Here is a 22,336-nt window from a genome sequence, read left to right on the forward strand (position 1 = left end):
GAGGTTGGGAGGAGGAACGGAGCATGGGGATGGGGCACTGAGTGTTTGCATTTAGCAGGTTCACAGGAAAGAAGGATGGCAGCCACACTGAAAAATTTCAAATACATTGTGTCTGGGAAGTCAGGAAAAATAGGATACACTTATTTTTAAGTAGTATGTCAGTTCCATTTTCCGTAGGATGCTCAATATGTTTATTTCAACCTCAGTTGAAGTTTATCTAAATGTAAAGTGTTGGTTCTTAACCTAGAGTGAGCCCCCCCCCCCCCCCCAGCTCCAGGGCATTTGGCAAAGCCCGGAGACATCTTTGGTTGTCACATTCACAGGGGAGGGGAAGGAGAATGTCACTGGCGTCTGGTGAGTAGCAGCCAGGGATGCTGCTAAACGTCCTACAACGCGCAGGACAGCCCCACAATAAAGAATTTTCAGCCCCAAATGCCAAGTGTCAATACATGAAAAACCCTTATATAAAGCAATGGGGTCCAGTTGTTAATCTGGGCGGTGGGGGGGGGGTGGGAAGCACAACAGATCCACTATTTCCTTCAGTTTTCAGACAGTTTGGACACTCTGTAATGTCACAGTTGAACTCACTGATTTATTACAGTTAGATGAACTTCACCTGAAAAGGTGTGGAGGTTGAAGAAAAATATACTGAGAATTTTATTTGGAAACATAACTAGCGTACTGTTTTAAAGGAAGTCTATCCTATGTTTGCTGAGTCTGGGGGTCCCCTGTGGGCTTCCAGTGGGAGCAGGGACCTGTCACTGCCGCCTGCCCCTCCTTACTGCTTTCGCTCTTTGCCCTGTGCACACACTAGATACAGAAAGGGTAGGATTTTCTTAACCTGAGACTCCCGAAAGGAGAGGGCCAACAGTGCCCCAGCAGGGTGGCATTTTCTGGGTGTCCAGGCTCTGAGCACAGTGGGAAGACGGTGCTGGGACCCCGCTGGTCTCTGCTTGAGTCTCCAGCACCCCCGTCTCCCAAGCAGGGTGCCTGCTGTGGGTGGCCTTCAACCCCAGAGGTTCAGAGGAAGCAGCAGAAATACCCTTGGATTTTCCCCTTTTTTTGTTTTCAGAGACGGAGGTGGCTGAGATCGTGGGGTGGGGAGCCAGACTACCCAGTTGAAATCTTTATTCCTCACCTATGCATAACTTTGGGCAGGCCTCAGTCACCACCTCTGTAAAAGGGGAGTAGTATTAGCCTAGTTATGAAGATTAACTGAGTTAGTATATGGAAAGTACTTAGCACAGTGCTTGTAAGTGCTAGCGATCGTTTCAGCCCGAGGAAGTTCCAGCTTTCTTGCCCCTCCTCTGCAGTTCTGTGGAAACCCTTTGCTGAGATGAGCCAGCATTCTAGATTCCAGGGGGAGCCTGGGGGCTTCCCTGAGTCTCCATGTACGGAAGTGCCCTTCCCCGAGTCTGGGGTGGCCTCTGCTTCCCCCAGGGGGCACCAGCCCTGTACTGTCTGTCCCCAGCTCCGCCCACCCACCCTGATCTCCTCCATCTCCCCTGGGCCTGCCTCTCTGAGATGGGTCTCCTCTTCATCCCACTCTCCTGATTCCGGTTTCCCATTTCCCACCACATCATTTGGTGTGACTGCCTTGGAAAAGCCCAAGTTGGAAGGTGAGGGGACGGTCATATCTGGGCCATGGGCCACCCTCCCACATAGGACTTGGCTTTGGTCAGGCCTGGGCTGGTGGGCTCCCTGCCCTCAGTCCCCAAGGGGCATTTCAGCTTGGCCTCCACCACCGTCACCAGAAAGGGTTATTTATAAAATGGGGACAGCCTTTGGCCGGAACCTATAAACAGTCTACCCAAAAGTTGTTTGGGTGAAGCCAACTTTTAATTTTGTTTTCTTTTCATTCAATGTGGAGGTCCATATTCAGATAGTTTTCACGGATCATTTAATGGCCGGGGATCACAAGGGTCTCATCCCTGGGTGGGTGGTTTAACTTGAGGGCTTCAGTCAGCACCTTGTTTTAAGACATCACTAAATATACAGAAGCCTCATGGGATGCAGTGAGGGAAAGGAGCAGGTAAACCCTGTCTCCAAGGAGCTTCCATCCAATGGGGGTGGTACAGCCCCTCACATCAGGTGCTCCCAATCTGTTGGGGGAGATAGAGCCTCAGCTCTCATGGGACCCCCAGGCTGAGGGAGGAGACATAGGATGAATTCACAGTCCGATTGATGGGTGAAGTTGTTGGTATTCTAGGCGAGCTCTCAGTCTGATGCGGGAGAGACCAAGTCTGCTAATTCAGCCCAATGGAGGAGACCTGAGTCTTGCTTTCAAGACCTTCAGTCTGATGATGTGAGACAGACAGAACTCTCAAGGAAACGGATAGGATGGAGCAGGTCTTAACTCTATAACTTTCTTTCTTACGCACGATGGAAGTGGGGGAGATAGGAGAGACTTCGGCAGCCTGGGGTGGAAGCAGATTCAGCAGCGGCCTTTGATTTGACTGCAGAAGCCACTTTCCCCGGCCTCTGCTGGCGGAGCACCCCCCTGAAACATTGTGTGGGGCTGTGCTATCTTTAGTGGTCACCCTTCGTAATCTTTAGAGGACGTTGCTGACGTGGCTGCTTCCTGGGCTGGACCTTTCTCCCTAGTGAGCCGTGCCTCTCGCAGGGCGAGAATTTGTTTCGGGGCGGGGGAGGCAGTGGGGAGTGATTGGGGACTTCTAAAACTGGGCTGCTGTTCTATGCCTTCTCCCGAGTCAGAGGGTGAGACTTTTAGACCCTTTGAGCAATCCATCTTAGGGTCAGAAAATAAGAATATTGTAGAAAGAAATATCATTAGGCATCATGTAGTCTTCTTTTTCTAATTAAAAAAAATTTTTTTTTTAAATTTGTATTCACCGCATGGCATGCGAGATCTTAGTTCCCCGACTAGGGATCGAACCCGGGCCCCGGAAGTGAAAGCGCTGAGTCCTAACCACTGGACCGCCAGGGAATTCCCAAGACATCATCTAGTCTTACCTTCACATTTCACAGAGGAGAATGTGGAGGCCAGAAGGGAAGTGTTTTTCTCAGTGCTGCTTAGTAGCTACACTGGGCTTATGGCCTGGTTCCTGAATCTGGTCCCCAACACAGGCCTAGTAACAATAGTTTCAGGCAAGTCCTGCTAAACCTTATGGCAGGTCAGTGATTCCTCTGCTCAGAGCCCTGTATGCTCCCATCCCGCTTGGAGTTAAAAACCAAAGGCCTTATCGTGGCTTCAGGGCCAGCCAGGTCAGGCTCCCCACCCCTTACCTATGTAACCTGCCACTTTCTTCCTCATTCATGCCACTCTAGACTTCTGGTTGTTCCTTGAATACACTAGGACATTCCTACGTCAGGGCCTTTGCACTTGCTGATCCTTTTGCCTGGAATATCCTCCCTTAGATATCTGTGTGGCTCACTCCTTCACCTTTTTCAGAGAGTCCTTACCTGGCCATCCTAGATAAAATGCTCTCCTTCTCTGCCCTTCTCTATCCCTCTTATCCTGCTTTATCTTTTCTCCAGAGCATTTGTCACCATCTTACATGGTATATATTCATTTACTTATTAACTCTTAGTTTCCTCCCTTTAGAATACAAACACCAAAACATGGTCTGTTTTGTTTGCTGCTGTGTCCCCAGCAACCAGAACGTGCCTGGCACGTAGTAAGTGCTCAGTATCTATTTGTTCAAGGAAAGAAAAGAAGAGTAAAGGTGGGGGTGGGGGGCGGGTGGAGGATGAAACACAAATTGAAATCCAGGCACTTTGTGTTAAGGATGGTTAGATTGGGTTAGTTGTCTTTCTTTTTTTTTTTTTTCTTTCTTTTTTTAAAAATTTATTAATTTTTTTTTTTTTTTTTTGGCTGCGTTGGTTCTTCGTTGCTGCACGCTGGCTTTCTCTAGTTGCGGTGAGCGGGGGCTGCTCTTCGTTGCGGGGCGCGGGCTTCTCATTGTGGTGGCTTCTCTTGTTGCGGAGCACGGGCTTTAGGCGTGCGGGCTTCAGTAGTTGTGGCACGCAGGCTCAGTAGTTGTGGCTCGCGGGCTTAGTTGCTCCGTGGCATGTGGGATCTTCCCAGACCAGGGCTCAAACCCGTGTCCCCTGCATTGGCAGGCAGATTCTTGACCACTGCACCACCAGGGAAGTCCTTGGATTAGTTTTCGATTTAGAAAAAGGGTAATATGTATTGGGGTGGCAGCAATCCATCACTTTCCAATGGCCATCTGGACCTTTCTGTGTGGTGTGGTAGGCTGGCGGCATTTCCTGTCTGCCCCCAAGCTCCATCCACCCTGCGTGATCCTTGTACCTATAACTGCAAAAAACTAGGTTAAACTTCATCTTCCCAGAAAAAGAGTGTTTTATGAATGTCCTGGATGTGGAAAGGCTCTGAATGCTGCATCGGAGCTCTCTGGCCCTTCGCCAAGTGATGGGCTAGAGATTGCACTGGTGGAAAGAAACTGTATCTTCTTCTTTAGGGTGTATAAATCTTACGTTTATCTGCACGACCAGACTCCCTCTTCTGAGGGACAAAGACAAGCACTGGAAGATTTGAGTTGAGGATCCAGGAGAAAATCGGGTGTGGGGGGCATACACCCTGTATATGAAATTGGGACATAGGAAGGGGAAGCTGCAAGCTCCCGGGTTCTGGTCCTGCCCCTTTTTGTGGGTGGCCTTGGTGGCTTACTTCCCCTCTCACAGCCTAGCTTCCTCATCTATAAAATGAGACTTGGACCACAACCCTGGGTGGGGGGCGGGAGGGATGTGTTTAAGGCTCCTGGGGATCCATGTGTATGTGGTCCCCATGGTCCCTTCTAGTTACTGACATCAGCATAGATGGCTGCATTTAAGTTCATTGCTGTCTTTGGATCAAATACCAGATACTTGGTGAAACCATGGCTTCCTTGATATGCTGGAAATGAAGGTGACAGTTTTTTAAGAAAAGTAAATGTTTAAAAAATTTTCTCAGTGCCGGTTACTTTAGTAAGTATGGGGTTTTTTTCCTTTTTTCTTCTTGGTCTTAACCTGTAAGTGATTACAAGATCAAACAAGTTTCAGTTTGAGTCTCCCCGGCTTTACAGTCTGAGCCTGTATCACGTTGACTTATCACATTTACTTTCAACTAGTCTGGCTGTTCCAGGGAGGCCTTATCAGCCAACTGTTCAGGCCTCAAGGTAGGAAGACGTGGTTTTGGGCAGTTTGGAAGCTGGGTTTTCAGCATCGCTATAGACCTGGCCCCTCTCCCCACTTATCTGCAGACCCCACCCCCCGCCCCCCAGCCCGACTCAGTGAGCTGTTTGTTATGCAGCGATCTGCTTGGGAAGATTGTCTGAGTTCCAGCCCCGTCCCAAACCCTTGCCCCTTGCCCAGGACCAGCTACATTTGCTGGGCCCAGTGCAAAATGGAAATGGGGGGCCCCTTGTTTAAAAATTACTAAGAATTTCAAGATGGGGACAACAGAGCATTAAACCAAGCTGGGGGGCCCTGTTTCCCTGTGAAGCTGGCTCTGCTCTCCCATCTTCCATTACCAGGGCCATGGAGACTTATAAAACACATTTTAAGAGTCATTATAAATTCCCTCAGAAGGAATTTGAGTTGTTTCTGTCATGGCCTGTCTGATTCAGGGCTGCTGTCCTGAGCCACTGTGTGTTTGGAAAATCATGCCAGCCCAGTGGGGAGGGTTTGGACAGTGTCCGTGGGTGCTGATGGGAGGCGCAGAGAAGGATGGTTTACAAGTGGTTGCATTGCCCAAGCAGCCCCGAGGATATCGGGGGCTCCTTTCTTGTAGGAGCACCATTTGTTTGCCTTTTAAAAAGTCTTTTGATGGATGAACAAAATGTGGTTTATCTCTACATTGGAATATTATTCAGCCATAAAAGGGTATGAAGTACTGACACATGCTACAACATGGATGAACTCTGAAAACGTTATGTTAAGTGAAAGAAGCCAGACACAAAAGGCCACATACTGTATGGTTCCGTTTATGTGAATTATCCAGAGTGGGCAAGTCCATAAGATAGAAATTGGTTGCCAAGGGAAGAGGAGAAGGACTGACTGCTAACGGATATGGTTTTTTGGGAGGATGATGAACATATTCCGAAATGAGGTGGCAGTGATGGGAATACAACTTGGTGAATGTGCTAAGAAACACCGAATTGGTCCGCTTAAAGGGTAAATGTTATGGTTTGTGAACTATACCTCAATTTTTTAAAACTAGAAGGAAAAAAAAGGTCTTTCGGGGGCTCAGCATTTAACTCTCTACCCCTCTGCCCTTGGTGGATGTAGCTGATTCAGTGCAGGAGCGGCCGTTCTCTCCTTCCACGAACCCCATCCCTTTTCTTCCTGCCTCACCCTTGGTCACAGATAATCTTTCCAGCATCCCTCCCGCAAAGCCCGTTTTCCAGGAAAGATCTTCTGGAAGTATTCATGCTGAGCAGATATGTGGCTGCTCTCCCGAGGCATTTGCATATTAGCTTCTAAAGGGAGAAAGCTTTTAGGTGAGAAGAACAAACGTTTAATTTTAGAATTCCAAGTAAGAGCAGGTGTGTGTGAAAGGTTATTATTTTTCACAGGGTGGAGTGCTCTCGGTGGTTCTGGAGCTCCGGGGTGGCAGGTTCCCTTTCCACCCATGCATCCGGCTGACCCCAGGGCAGGGCCAGGCTGGTGGGGAGTGGCAGGCTTAGAAGCATCCCTTCAGGACGATCATCTTTGCCCAGACCCACCCAGAATTCCTCCAACATTTTTCCAGAGAGGGGGGCATTTTGACTTTGGGGGGCTGCTGGGAGGAAACACCCTTCCGGTCAGGTTTCATTTCTGCTCTGTGGATGTGCTTGGTTCTTGAATCAGGTGGGTCCGATTTGAGACAGACCCTTTGCCTGGCTCTTTTCTGCTCTTGTCCCTGACAATTCAGCACTACTTGTCCTTACCCAGTGCCCCTCCACCCCCACTTCCCTCTTTACATCTCCTGCTGCCTTCCCCCACCTTCCCTACGGTCACAGCCCCGTCCTCCAAGACCTAATGTGGTCCAAGTTCAATCCTTCTTAGAATCCCCGTTAGTCAGTGTTAAGCCCCCTTCCTTCGTATTTTCTGCGGCTCTTGGATTCCTGAGACCTTTATCTTAATCATATTGGGATCTTCAGTGCCTGATATGGTACTTGTATACAGTAAGCACTTAATAAATGCTTCTGGATTTCACTAAACCAAGACTGTGTTTGGCCCTGTGGGGAAATGGGGAACAATGAAATCGGAGAGGGAGGTGCTGAGGAAATTATAAGCCTCAGGAATGACTTGATAAGAGACAAGAAAAGAGCATTTGTGATACGAAGGGCTGGAGATGGGGGCACCTCAGAGCCTCACGTCATGAGCTCAGGGCATCTCAGGAGCCACCGGTGGAGGAGCTGCTTCCGTGGAGTATCCTTTCCTGAAAGAGCTCTTGGATTTCAGGCTTCCATCCTTAGCCGAAGGACCTGCATGAACAAATATTTATCGTGTCTACTGTGTGCCAGGCACTCATCTAGATTCTGCCACTTGGTTGGTGGGTTTGGAGGAGCACAGGGCTTTTGAATATGCCCTGCCTGGGCTGGGAGAGTTGCTTTTCCCTGAGCCTTTTGGGTTTTCCCCAGATTCCTAGGGATGTTAAAGTCCCAAATGATCACTCATAGGAAAAACACACTGGTGCTTCTGTCTTAAACACTGCCATTCATACCCTGCCTCTGAGAGGAGGAAGGGAGTGAGAGTAAGACAGGGCTGCCCTTTCCACCCCGTGCATCTGGTGGATGGATGCGGCCTTGGCTCTCTCCGTTAGGGTCCCAGCATGAGATGGCTGGCACATGCGAAGGGTTTACTGGGGACACTTTAGTGAGGGGGAGGTATTTAGAGAAGTGTGGTCAGGGTTAGGGAAACCAAAGGGAGGCACCGCCGGGGTTGGCAACAGTGGGAAGCTGTGCCCTCCCCTTGGTCAGGAGGGCGGAGCTCCAGAGTTGGGGAGATGGGGCCCCTGACGATAGCCATGATGCTGAAGGGACACAACTGCCACCGAATTGTGGTGAAACAGAAGGAAGAGGGGAATAAATGCTTTCCCTTTGCCCACTCCAGCTGGAAGCTTAGGGAGCCCAGTTGCTGCAGTAGGTGGTCCAATAAGGGCAGAGAACTGTGTGTGCCACTGTGTGTGTGTGTGTGTGTGTGTGTGTGTGTGTGTGTGTGTGGTTGAGAATACCCACCACCCCCTGGCCGCCTGGGCATTCCAGTGCCCTGCTGGCTCTTGCATTTCTTAGGTTAAAGAAGAAAGTATGCTGTCTGCATCAGCAGGATGGGCACTGGGTAGTTTTGACTGTAGCAAGAGTAGCAGATAACATTAATCGACGGCAGGCACCCAGCATCCTAAGCATTTTCCGTGCCTCCTCTAGTTTAGTCTTCACAATAGCCCCAGCAGGTAGGTACCAGTATTATCCTCATCTTCATCCCGGTACTGAGAGAGTCAGTAAGTTGCCCCGTCGGAGTTGCACAGCTAACAAGAGGCACAGGTGGGCTCAGAGTGATTCTGTCTGACTCCTGAATGCGTACGTGTACCCCCCACTGCCTCTGGTTCTCCTTCCTCCGCAGGGGGGCCCTACCCACCCTGTGGTCAGTGCCACGCATGTGCTGGTCCCACTGCCTGGGATGGTCTTCCCACTTCCTCTGCACTTGACCCAATTGAATCCATTTTCGAGACCCAACTCAGATCTCACTTCCTCCGTGAGCCCTTCTCCAGCCATTTCAGCCCCCAGGCCTCCCCGTCACAGGCAGTGGCAGGGGACTGCCCACCGTGCCCTCAGGGTGTGTTATCGGCTGTTCTGAGTGTGTACATCTCCTCAGTCTCCACGAAGACTCCAACTTTCTTCCGTACAGATCTTAGGTCCTGAGTTTTCTTGGAACTCTTCCCTCACTCCAAAGTTTTAATTGAAGAGACTTCAGTAATTATTCCAGGGTTCAGGGAACCAACAGCGATGGTGCCTATGGACCAACAACACAGGGGAGATGCCATTACCACACCAGAGCCTGAGGGAACTTCTTCAGAGGGAGCTGCCGCGGAGCCCAGGGAGGGCTGTAGCCCTGGGAGAAGGGCCACGTGATAGGAGATGATGGATTGGAGGATTGGTTTTCTACTTGGTTAGTAAATGCCCACTGAGAGCCAATAGGGAGGGTTTTTTAAAAGGAAAGAGAATAAGCTAGAGATGAGGTCGCAGGAGCATATGGTCTCTTTGAGTGTCTGCAGGAGAGATGATGGGCATGTAGCCCTGCCTGAAACAAGCACGGTGCTTTCACAGAGCTATATATCTCTCCCGGTCAGATGCACGCGTCATCAGCCGGGTGGTCGAGCCCAATGGAGGTGGACGTGTGAGGAGCCAGAATTGTCGCAGGCGGGCTTCCCTGGTGGCGCAGTGGTCAAGAATCCGCCTGCCGGAGGGTGGGAGGGAGGGAGATGCAAGAGGGAAGAGATATGGGGATATATGTATATGTATAACTAATTCACTTTGTTATAAAGCAGAAACTAGCACACCATTGTAAAGCAATTATCCTCCAATAAAGATGTTAAAAAAAAAAAAAAAGAGAATCCGCCTGCCAATGCAGGGGACACGGGTTCGAGCCCAGGTCTGGGAAGATCCCACATGCCGCGGAGCAACTAAGCCCCACAAGCAACAACTACCGAGCCCGTGCGCCACAGCTACTGAAGCCCGCGCGCCTAGAGCCTGTGCTCCGCAACAAGAGAAGCCACCACAATGAGAAGCCCACGCACTGCAACGAAGAGTAGCCCCTGCTCGCCTCAGCTAGAGAAAGCCCGCACACAGCAACGAAGACCCAACACAGCCAAAAATAAATAAATAAAATAAATAAATTTTAAAAAAAAGAAAAAAGAATTGTCGCAGGCTACCTTCTTACAGGACAGGAGGTGATGCTAGTCCAATGGCCTCCTGGAGGATTTCCCCAAGGGCCTCACGCAGGCCACAGAGGCATCAGAGTGGAGCATGGCCAGTCTGTGTCTCGGCAGTTTTGAAGTCTCACAGTTCTTTTGAAATGTCTCTGGAGGGTCCCGGAAGTTTGGATAATTGGCAAACGTCCTTCACCTTTGGGGCTGACATCAAGGACAGGGCTATGCACTGTGTCCCCGCACCCCTCAAGCATCACCCAAGGCCACGTGGTGTTGCACAGGGAGGACCTCAGCCTCTCTCAGTGTGGTGTTGCTTAATCTCATTTCTTTTTTCTCTATTCCCATTTTTCCACCCACTCCTATTGGCCTCGACCCAACTAGACACTGGAAGGGCTTTCAATTGTGAATTGTGGGGAAGCAGTTGGAAGGATGAGTAGCAGATGAGAGGCTGAGAACCCTTCGCTTTTGGGCCTCTCTGTGCTGGCCCTTGTAAATTTTGCTAAGTGTCTCTGGATTTTTCTTTCTGCTGAGCCTTGGATGTGCTAGGAGCTGCTCCAGACATCCCAAATGCCTTTTCCTCCCCCGAACTCATCACACACCCTACGAGCTCCGGGCCTTTGAGCTTGTGGTTCTTGCTGCCTGGAAGACGCCCTCACCCCTCTGCTTTGCCTCGTTAGGCTTGGGGAGCAGTGGGGACTGTGGAGAATTCCACGGTTTACGCTCCATTGCAAGAGTTTCTGGGCTCCTGATCTTCAAGTTGTGGGTTTGAATGTTGCTTGGAGTAGGCGTGGCTGCTTGCCTTTGGCAGAGACTCAGGAAGGAAACAAGTAGGGGTGGGTGACACAGCCTGGGTAGAAACTTACAGGCAGGGGGGACCAGAGGGGACACTCAGGAGAGGACAACTGCTCCATGTGGCTCAGACTCAGGGAGCAGTAGGAGATGAAGCTGACGAGGCCAGATGGGTCCCATAAGGGACTTGACTGCTGTGCTAGGGCATCTTTTCTACATCTATTCTTGGGAACTGCCAGGGCCTGGGTGTATGGCTAGGGTCAGTTGTAGTGGTAGATTCGACCCTTGGGCAGGCTGCAGAAGCCAGGGCCTGACTGGGGAGAAATCTTGCATTTTACAGAAAAGGAGGTGTTTCTGCACACCAGACTGGGTCCTGCTCTGATGCCTTGGCTTCCTGATACTGTGTACGTTTCAGAGAGCAGATAATGCTTTGGTTCAGGTTTTAAAACTTTCGTTATTCCTTTATTACATAAATAAAACATAATAAAGATAAGCAAAGAGGAAAGGGAAGTGAAATTAACCTCACCCGTAATCCCACCACCTAGATATCATTTACATTGAAAACTTGGGTATGGAGACTTCCCCACCAATTTTCTGTATTTTACAAAGTGGAAACAAACCGTAGGTGTATTTTGTAACCTGCCTTGTTTTATTATGTGTGATTTTTTTTTGATTTATTTATTTTTGGCTGAGCTGGGTCTTCATCGCTGCGCGCAGGCTTTCTGTCTAGTTCTGGCGAGCGGGGGCTGCTCTTCGTTGCAGTGCGCGGGCTTCTCATTGCGGTGGCTTCTCTTGTTGCGGAGCACAGGTTCTAGGCACAGGGGCTTCAGTAGTTGCGGTGTGTGGGCTCAGTAGTTGTGGCACACGGGCTTAGTTGCTCTGTGGCATGTGGCATCTTCCCGGACCAGGGATCAAACCCGTGTCCCCTGCATTGGCAGGCGGATTCTTAACCACTGTGTCACCAGGGACGTCCCTGTATGTGTGATTTTTGTCCCATTTAAAAAATATATGCTTGCCCAAAACTCAAACTGAAGGGTATAAAGAGAACCCCTCCTTCCCACCTCCTCACCCCATCCCCTAATTCTACTCCTCAGAGGTAGCCCTCTTTAGAAGTTTCCAGTAAATCTTGGAAGGCATTATGCTCAGTGAAGTAAGTCAGACAAAGACAAATACTGTATGATATCACTTATATGTAGAATCTAAAAACATATAACAAGCTAGTGAATATAACAAAAAGGAAGCAGATGTACAGATAACAACAAACTAGCGGTTACCAGTGAGGAGAAGGAAGGTGGGATGGGCAAGATAGGGGTAGGGGAGTAAGAGGTACACTCTACTAGGTATAAAATAAGCTGCAAGGATATATTGTACAACACAGGGGATATAGCCAATATTTTATGATAACTATAAATGGAGTATAACCTTTAAAGATTGTGAATCACTATATTTCACACCTGTAACTTATATAATATTGTACAGCAACTATACTCCAATTAAAAAAAGTTTCCTGTACATCTTTGATTAGGGAGAAATTTGGAAGGGATCATGTGTGTGGAAGAACAAATTGTAAATATTGGATGCTGTGACTTGTACAAATATTAGGTGTCATGTGTTGGTTAGGAGAAAGGCCAAGGGTGGGTTTGGAGGGACTAGGAAGTAGTTTGTGGTCAGGGAAGGGACTTTCAGAAATCCGTATTGTGGACGTTCAGGAAACGGGGAGATGGAGAATTTTGGAGGCCTGGGTTTAGTTTGGATTTGTCCTGTGGGTGTTGGTGAGGGGCAGGGTGAGTAGAGGTGAGTGAGACTGTGGGCAGGGGCCAGATATGGTCCAATCTTACCTCCTAGGCAGGGTTGGGGTGGAGAGGGTGGCAGGTGTGCACATTAACATGAGACTTGACAGGAAGCAGTGACAGTAATTGATAGATATTTATAAAAATACCCTTGCTTGACACAACAAAAAGTCGGCAACTCTGTGTTGGTCCTCCAAGTTAAAAAAAAAAAGGGCTTCCCTGGTGGCGCAGTGGTTGAGAGTCCGCCTGCCGATGCAGGGGACGTGGGTTCGTGCCCCGGTCCGGGAAGATCCCACATGCTGCGGAGCGGCTGGGCCCGTGAGCTATGGCCGCTGAGCCTGCGCATCCGGAGCCCGTGCGCCGCAACGGTAGAGGCCACAACAGTGAGGCCCGCGTACCGCAAAAAAAATAAATAAATAAATAAGGTTTTAACAATTCAGTGAATATTGAAAATCTGAACGAGACTGTTGATCTGGACGGCGAGTTGTAAATGTCACATTTGGTTCTGGTTTTGTGTCTGGCTGTGTGGTCTTGGGCTGCACCTTAATTTGTTTAGACCTCCCCGTTTTCTTATCTGCAGTAGATCAGTGGTCCTCAACCCTGGATGCACATTAAAATCACCAGGAAACTTATTAAAAAAAAAGAAAGAAACCAATGTCAGAACCCCGCTACAGTCCAAATGTATCCAAATCTCTGGGGGTGGAGCCTGGGAATTTTTTAATGCAGCCAACGTTGAGAACCCCTGGATTAGGATCGTCCTAATTGCACGTTTGAGCCCTAAAATGTTATGATTCTGTGTATCATATCATACAGTTTTGTTCCTTTCAAATACTGTGCACAAAGTGTTGTAAACTTCTTACATATGAAGAAATTTTACTTTTTACAAAAAAACAAAAAAAACTCCCCATAATTCTCATCAGGCCAGTGGTATAATGTCAATGTCCTTTGTCCAGTAAGTCAGAATCATAAATGGAGTAAAACATGAAATAATTAATTTTTGACCCAGGACTTGCAAGTGTGGACTTTAATTTCTCATTCCCACATTTTAAAAAAGGTACTGACTGCAGGCCTGAGGCCACCTGCATTCTTAAGGAAGACCCTGAAAAGTTCAGAGAAGACGTTACTGGAAATGTTTTTTGCCAGAAGAATTGGGTATACTGTAAAGTTCCAAATTAGGCGGTCCAGTTTAGGGAGTCTTTATCGGATCTAAATTCTACATGGAGTAGGAGGTGTTTAAAGAGACTCAGTGCTGTTTTATCTTCACCATTGAAGTTTTGGGTTTTGTCTCTTCCTAAATGAGTCATTTTTTTAAAAAGGAACCTAACTTGGGGAGGTGGGGAAACCACTGCCGGAGGTGCCGAGGAGGGGCGGGCACTGAGGCTGATAATCAGGGGACTGAGTTTACAGTTGGGCGGTTCACCTGGGAGGGGTGGAACCGGGAACCCGCCTGCGGAGGGTGGTTCAGGACCAGTGGGACACAGTCTGGTGGGGGGGTAGGGTAGTAGAAATGGCATTGATATTGTTTATTAATTTACCAAGTATTTTCTGGAGCACACCCACCAAACATTACAGCCTGGTATCAAGGCTCAGTCCACACGTGCTAGGAGATTAAGAAAAAAGGGGAAGGAACCTTCTAGTTTTCACTCCAGTTGGGGACACAAATCATGGAGGTTAGGCATGTCTGTATTTCCCTGCCATCACAAGTAAGTGAACTGAGGTTATGGTGCCCCATACCAGTGTGAACAGTAGAAATGAAAATGTTAGTCCCAGGCAGGATTTCGGAGGAGAAAACATGGCAGCCTGGAGACCCCATTGTGGAGCACCAGGGGGCCTTGTGAAACATACACTGGGATCAACAAGGCATTGGTCGAGAGCCCTGTGGGATCTCCGCACATCACTGCCTCTTTCTGTGCTAAGTTCTCCCAGCTGAAAAATGATCTCACACACCTGAGTCCCCCAGGCCCCTGAGAGCTGTTCAAAATGTCTGCTGCCCTTGATGCCTGGGGAGGGAGGGGAGGGACAGAGAGTGGGGAGGTGTTGACAGGCTCCATGTGGAAACCAGAAAACCAGGGCAGCCACATGGGATTGGCCCACGTGTGTGGGGTGAGGAGAGGAGCACAGGGCAGGTGCTCCCGACACCGGGAGGAGCTGTATGTGTTTGGAATGTCGGCCAAGCATACTCCTTTTATTCCACGCGCCTCGCACCCCCAGGAGTGCTCATTTTCATCTTTTCTGAGTGGTGTCAGCCTCCTGCAGTTGTGCCTGCATGTTTTCTAAGTTTGTCACAAACTTCCTGTTTGGGTCTGGTCTGAGGCTTGAAGCTTTGTGTGTTTTGAAACCCTGGCATTTACAGAGGTCCAATGCTTCTCTCTTTGTGGCCATGGGGTGGCCCTTTTGTCCTCCTCCCTTTAGCTGACTTTGGCCATCCTTCTTTGCAGACCTTCCCCCTGGGAAATGCTCTGTAGCTTCTGCACTTGTTCCTCTTAAGGAGGGTTGAGAGTCGTGAGATCTGAAGGAGGGAGGGGAGCCACACTTACTGGGCCCCTTATATAAGGCCAGACACTGCGCTGGATGTTTTCCTACATCTCTTGTTTTATTTAGGCCTCGCATTAGCTCACGCAGAGCCAGGCTCAGAGAGGGGAAGTGACCGGCCTAAGTTTGGACAGCCACTGGGTGATGAGGTCAGGATATGATCCCAGGCTTGACTCCAGAGGTCTTGGTATTTCCACTGTGTCACGAGGACCACACTGTGCCTTTGGTTCCACTGGTTTGGGGAGATCTTGATTTCCTATTGGGCATCTGGTGGGCAGCATCACCTTCCCCTCCATAGATTCCTCCCAGACCCTTGTTATTCAGGTGCTGCCCATTCTGTCTGCATGGGGTGTGATTTGATGACCCTTGAGTGCCTTGTTGACTTTCACCATTCTCAACCATCCTCTGTGACCCCGAGAATCCCAGAATTGTATGGTCCCTGGCTGACAGTCAAAGTTGGTTAGAGCCAACTCCCAGCTTCCCAGAAATGGAGTATCCTTTCTCTTCCTTCTGCCGTTCTGCTAGTCACCATGAGCTCCACTCAGCCAGACTTGGACTGCTCACATTTTAAGCTCTTCCTTTGAAGAGGGAGGAAGATAGGATATCTCTGTGTGTGAAAGCCTGTACCTAAGGAGGGATCCCAAGACCTTGAGTACGTAGGAGCAGGAAGGAAGGGAGAGCTACATCCAGCCACCCTCCCTCTTATTACGGTGCCTGTTATAGGGTGTCAGACTCTGGGTGCTTCTGCAAAGGAAGAATAGTTACACTTCCAAAACTTCAAGAAGGCCCTGTGTCCCTTCCAGTTACCATCCCAGTTCTTTTGTGTTTTCTGAAAAACTTCTAGAAGTATATCATCTGTGTTTCATCAGAATTGTTTTGTAGATCAAGTAACATTTACCATTGTAGACTCTGTGTTGAGCAGTGGGCAATTCCAAGCATTCAACGCATATATTAATTACCTTCAGGGGGTGTGCCATCTACACGGAAACTTAGCAAGTGGAACACTTGCCACGAGAAGCTAAGTGCGGTGAACTCAGACGAGCAGGGATTGCTCAGCAAGCGGGAGCGGGAGCAGGGCGCTCAGAGGGGTGGAGCTATGGGGATGGGGTGAGGAGGAATGTCCTGGCATTGGGCCTTGAGGGGTGCATGGAAAGGAGAGGAGCATTCTGGATGGGGTGCAGTGGAGTGTGCGTGTGGGAAGCAAGATTGAAGAAGGAGCCCTTCCAATTGCATGGGACGGGGATAGGTAAAAACAGTGCTGTGAACTATTATACATACACTCCACATGTTCAACAAGGAGAGGAGATCGTAAAAGAGAAGTAGAAGATTCCAATGGAACTTTTAGAGCTGAAAGATTCGAAATAAAAAACACACTGCATGAGATTAAAGCAGATTAGACGCCAACTTGAGGACATAGCAACAGAAACTATCCGAAAAGAAGCACAGAGATATTTAAAACAAAAACATAGCATTGACAACTTGGGGGACAACATTAAGTGGTCTAACGTATGTGTGATTGAAATCCCAGTGAGAGAGAAAGGGGAGAGGGAAAAATATTTAAACAAATAATGGACAAAATTTTTCGTAATTCCATGAAGACTATAAATCAGTGGTTGGAAAACTGTGACTTACAGGCCAACTATGGCCTGGTGCCTATTTTTGTAAATAAAGTTTTATTGGAACAGGAAAACAAAACAGTGTTGTAAGAAGCTTCATTCGGATGTGTGCCCTGTAACAGGGGAATGCTGGGAGGTGAGTTAGAAGACATTTATCACATTGAATTTTAGGAATGAAACGTTGAGGCCTTGGACCAGGGTGGTGGCATGAATATGGACAAGAGGAAAGAGAGATGGAAGATTTCAGACCCCAGCTCTGCCACTTGCTACCTGTGTGATCTTGAGCAGGTGACTTCATCAAAACTCAGTTTTATCAACTGTAAATAGACACTCAGAACACCTCACAGGACTGGTGTGTGAGAGTTTTAGCTTGGGTCGCACCCAGCACACAAGTGTAATAGGCAGGATTTGTGACTGACTGGGAGGAATCAGGGGAGTGGAGAGTGAGGACCCAGAGGGGCTCAAAGGGCTGAATCTGGGGGCCTGGGTGACTGATGCAGCCCTGACAAAAAGGGATGGAGCTGTTGGAATTGGAATTCTTGGAATTCTTCAGTTGGAGGAAGACCCTTCTCCTAAATCCACGCTGCCAAGGTCCTGTCCCAGAAACGCATAGCCACGTGGATTGGGTGTGTCTGAGCCCGCGGCCTCTTGTGTCAGCTGAGCCCTCAGTGATGCTGGCCAGCGGCTGGCTCTCTCTCCCGTCAGGGTTTGCACTTCACAAGGTGAGGAGGTACGTGGGGCACAGAATTCGAGGAGGTACTCGGTTTCAGGGCTGACCCTGCAGGATGTTTCCCACGGTCCCCACTTCATCCAGCCCCCCTCCCTGTCTTCCCTTCGTCACTCAAGAGACCTCCTGCCTTCACTGATTACTGACAAGGTCCCCTCGCTCAGCAGTGAGCTCACTCAGGTTCTCGCCTCCCCACCTCGTGCAGTTATCCCCATCGGGGCTCATCCCAGCATGGTTTCCTTCCACTCAGAGGAGGACACACCCCTCCTCCTCTTCCTGGCCAGATGGAACCTTCCTCCTGCACCCGGGTGCCCGTGCAGCTTCTGGGACGTCACCCACTCCAGTCATTCTGCTGTAGTCTTTCCTCAAACCTTCACCCCCTCTTTTTCTCATTCCCTCTTCTCCTTCCCTCACGAGACGCCTGGAAAGAATCTGCCCTCAGGTTTTGCTCCTTCGCTGAGGCAGCCTGCTCAGGTTGGCTTCTGCCCGTGGGAGGTGTGACTGGCGCCGGGGAGGGACCTGGTGGGTTTGCCGTGAGGGGCTCCTGCTTCCACGTGAGCTGTCCCCTCTCAGGTCACCTGTGGCCTCCATATTACCACACCCAACGGACACTTCGGTCCTTATCTTTCTGGACCCTTCGCTACTTTTGACACCGTGGACAACTTCCTCCTTCTTGCAACTTTTTCTCTTGGCTTCTTTCAGTCCGCAAATAAATCTCTCAGCCACTATTACGTAAGCACCTACTATGTGCTGGGCTCTGGGGCATACCATAATTCCATGTCCCTGCTTTCAGGGAGTTCCTAGTCTAGTGTGAGGAAAGAGGGATAAAAATATAAACAAATGTCAGGTGGTGATGAGCACTACAAAGAAAAATACAACAGGGAAGGCTGCTGGGGTTGTCAGGAGGGTCTCACTGAGAAGGTGATATTATCGCAGAAACCTGAAGGAAGTGAAGGAAGCCTAGTGGAACAGTGTTCCAGGCAGAGGGAAGAGCATGTGCAAAGGCCCTGAGGCAGGAGCCTGCTTGGGATGCTTGAGGAAGCCATTGTGGCTGTAGGAAATTGAAGAAGGGCAGAGTAGGAGACGAGGTCAGAGAAGAGGCTGGGGCAGGTCATGGAGCCGTGTAGGACATTTCAAGGACTTTGTCTTTTACTCTGAGAGATGTAAGATGCTATAGGAATGTTTTGAGCAGAAGAGTGATTTTTAGGCTGGTGTGGGGAGCATGGTGGCTTAAACAATAAAAATTTACCATCTCACAGTTCTGGAGGCCAAAAGTCCAAGACCAAGGTGTCTGCAGGGCCACGATACCCCTGAAGGTGCTAGGGAAGGGTCTGTTCCAGAGCTCTCTCTTAGCTCTGGTAGTTTCTTGGCTTGGGGCAGCGTGAGTCCAGTCTTCACATGGTGCTCTCCTTGTGTAGGTGTCTGTGTCCAAATTTTCCCTTTTTATAAGAACACCAGTCATATTGGATTAGGGACCCACCCTACTCAATGTATGATGTGTGAGCTCATCTTAATAGTTAGTTACATCAGCTTCAACCCTATTTCCAAATAAGTTCATATTCTGAGGTCCTGGGGTTAGGACTTCAACATAGGAACTGCAGACAGACACAGTTTGACCCATAACACAGTTCAACCTGCATGATACATGGATTATAGACAGGCAAGGATGGAAGTAGGGGGACCAGCTAGGAGGTTATTGCAGTATTCTAATGAGAGAAGCTGCTTGGACCAAAGTGGTAGCAGTGGAGGTGGATACATTTTGCAGATAAAGCGGGCATCATTTGCTGATGGATTGGACGTGGGGTGTGAAGGAAACAGGGAGTCACAATGACTAATGACTCCTGGTTTGGGGCCTGAGTGACTAGAAGACTGGAATTGAGTGTCTTTCTCTCCTAAGTCCTCTCCACCCTCAGGGACTTTTCAGGGCCCTCCTCCCAGGCAGGTCCATCCACTGCTGGGTTCTTCAGGGCTCCATCCTTGGCTGCCTGTCTAGTCCCTCCCTGATTGATATATGATCTGTCCCCATGTTGAAGCCAGATATCCTGAATGTGCTTTCTGGGTCACCCCTACAGGCCCCGGCTCTGGAGGATGCTGAAAGAGGAAGACACGGAAGCAGGACGACCCTGAGAGATTAAGCCTCTTAATCGTGAAACAGGTAGCTTCTCCGACATTCTGGGTGTTTGAATGCTTTATGATGAAGAGGTCATAAAATCGTTTCTTTGATCCATGTGGTGTGGAAAATGCCCCACCGAGGGGAGGTTGGCTGCTCTGGGCCTGGACATCCATAGGTGTCTGGGAAACGGTCAGTGCTTGTGGTTTCACGTATTGGAATTCAGCATCACTTGGCATGGGGCTGAGGGCATCCTGTCTCGTCTCTCTTGGCTTTGCAGAGTTGTTGCAGATAGTGAAGGAGCCAAAAGATGTTCATGGATGGTAGCTTCTATAAGTGGGAATTAAACATCTCTGGAGAATTGGTATAGAAGGCCACTCTGAGAAACTTCACAGAGCCTGTCAGAGGCAGATTCCTGGACCGAGGAGCCTTTGAACTGGCCCTGGGGCATTTCTAATGTTTTTGTCAGTTCTGGCCCTGTGTTCTCTTTCCAGGCTCAGTTTGTCCCTCTAGAAAATGGTCACATAGCTATGATTCCTCTGCCACATCTCACACAGAAGCTGTCTGGAGGGTCAATAGGTTTGTGTATAAAGAGAATTTTTTTTTTCAGTTTTAAACCCTGTTCTCGCAAAAGATGACTCCCACAAATTCTTAGTGACGGTGGGGAAGGAGGATGGTGGTGTCTAATTTGATTCTTTCAGTGTGTGCAGGTTTGTTTCTTGGCAAGTTCCACACTTTTCCTGTTTCTTCTGTGAGACTCACAGTTGATTGCTTCTGTTTCTTTTTTATTGTGCCTGATTTTGATTTAATTTTTAAGCCAGTGTGTCTTGGGGTTCCAGTAGGAAACAGATGGTTCACTCAAATGGAGTAGTCCAAGAGTCTCTACTGAAGGAACTGCTTATAGCGGCATCAGGAGGGTTAAGAGAAACCAGCACGGGATGTTGAAGCATCCCAGGGTTAGCAATGTCAGGAAGCTGTTCCCATACCTGGGCCTGAAAAGAAGAGGGAGGGATTGTTTATCAGAAGCTGTACAGAAAGGCAGTCTCTGGTAGGAGGCAGTCAACCTACAGCAACATGGCCAGGAAAGAGCCAAGAAAATGGATATCCTCATTGAACTCCCTGTCAGTTCTCCCGTCTCTTGACGGTGCCTCCCATTAGGCATACTCAGCCAGAAGCCAGGAGGCAGGGAACATATTGAAGCTGTGCAGAGATCAGAACCTCTAGGGGTGCAAGCTGAGTGGAGACACATCGGGGATGGGTATCAGGGCACAAATGGAAAATATCTGACCGACCAAGAGATGCAGATCGCTTGGAATATATTAAAAGGGTTGTTTCTACTTTAGGACCAAAAGAGGGTTTTTCGTTTGTTTGAGTGTGAAACTTTGCAATATTGGGTCAGCTCCATAGAACCATTGGCTGTGAGGGCTGGAAGGAGCACCAGAAACCCTCTAATCAAACTTCATCCTTCTTATAGTTGAAAAGACCCAAGGAGATCAAGTGACTTGCCCAAGGCCGCTCATGAATTCATGAAAGTGTTTATTGAAAGCCCATTATATTTTCTCAAGAAAAACAGCACAAAACCACTTGAAACAGGACCAAGCAGAATCTGAGCAAGTGCTAGGAAAAAGCTGTGGATGAGTGCTTATTTCCAATTTATCAGTTTGGATTACTTGGGGGTTGTGAATATCATAAAACTGAACTTAAAGGGGTTCTCCCACAGCACAGGGAATTAATTAAGTGGCTTGTACTAGCAAAAAGCAGGGATGGGACGGACTACAGGGTGCATGTGAGACAACAGCTCAACTTGTCATCAGGAGTCCAGTTTCTTCCCATCTCTCTGCCGCTCTTCCATGGTATCAGTCCATCCTCAGGCTGGCCTCTCTCCTGGAGGCAGAATGGCCACAGAAGTTCCTGGGCTTATTGTTGCACATCCCTCTGGCCGGAAAGAAAGAAACATCCCTTGCCCTAACTCTTGAAAAGACTGAGAAAGTGTCTTTCCCAGAAGCCCCTCCCCAGCAAACCAACCCTGCATTTCATTGGCTTGAACTGAGTCATGTGCTCATTGTTTAGCCAGTCACATTGGCTAGGTGAACGCCTTCTTGTTGATTGGCAGGGATGGGAGATTTTCCTGATTGGCCTATCCCTACACTGGCGAGTGTAGCTTTCCTCAAAGCACCAGGGTGGGGGAAGCAGAGCTGTGAGTACTGTTGAGGGAGGAGGGAAATGGACATGGGGAGAGTGACAGTGGACATCCACTGTACTGTATCATATATAGAGACCTTACTAATTAGGACTAATTGTTGGGGTAACAGTGAGAGAAAACTCACTCTTAACTAGTGAAAGTCTGAATTTTAAAGTGCTTTAACATAGTATAGTTTCAGACAGAACCTTCCCAAGCAGTTCCTGTTGGAAGACTTGCAATTAGCATCTGCTTTTCAGTATGTCTTAAGATGTAGGACCTTCTGGGAGGTTAACTATGCCTTCTACAATGCTGTTTTATTTCTAATATGTTTATTCAACCTTTCTATATCCAGAGTAAACACTGAACTCAAATTCTGGGTTATTGAAGATTAAATTACAGTAATGAAGTTCCTCATTTATAACCTCATCTATAAAATGGGAATAGGAGTAATACCTGCTTTATAGGTCTGTTGTAAGGACTAACTGGGGTAATCCAAGTAGAGTGCCCAGTGGCCCAGTGGCTGGCCCAATAAATGTTACCTTTATTAGCTTCATATAACTCAAAATATTGTCACATTTGTATGTTTATGTGCATGTTTATTCTAGGAAATTAACTCTTCACAACAAATATAGGTCACTGGTTAGCTCAGCTAGAGACAAGGTAAATAAAGATATTAAAATATTTAGTGTTTATGGATTTTTTTTTTTTTACTGGAA

At 48.5% G+C, this 22,336-nt stretch overlaps 1 protein-coding gene across 1 annotated transcript in view; it reads left to right on the plus strand.

Annotated features, from left to right (window-relative positions):
* Positions 1-22,336, plus strand: part of TRERF1 (transcriptional regulating factor 1) — a 199,383-nt gene that overhangs the window by 62,131 nt on the left and 114,916 nt on the right. Inside the window, exon 3 of the mRNA XM_060021271.1 lies at positions 19,401-19,483. The gene's annotated coding sequence lies outside the window, so the exon portion shown is untranslated. The remainder of the gene's footprint in view (positions 1-19,400; positions 19,484-22,336) is intronic.

Source organism: Delphinus delphis, chromosome 10, assembly GCF_949987515.2.
Source record: "Delphinus delphis chromosome 10, mDelDel1.2, whole genome shotgun sequence".
NCBI lineage: Eukaryota > Metazoa > Chordata > Mammalia > Artiodactyla > Delphinidae > Delphinus > Delphinus delphis.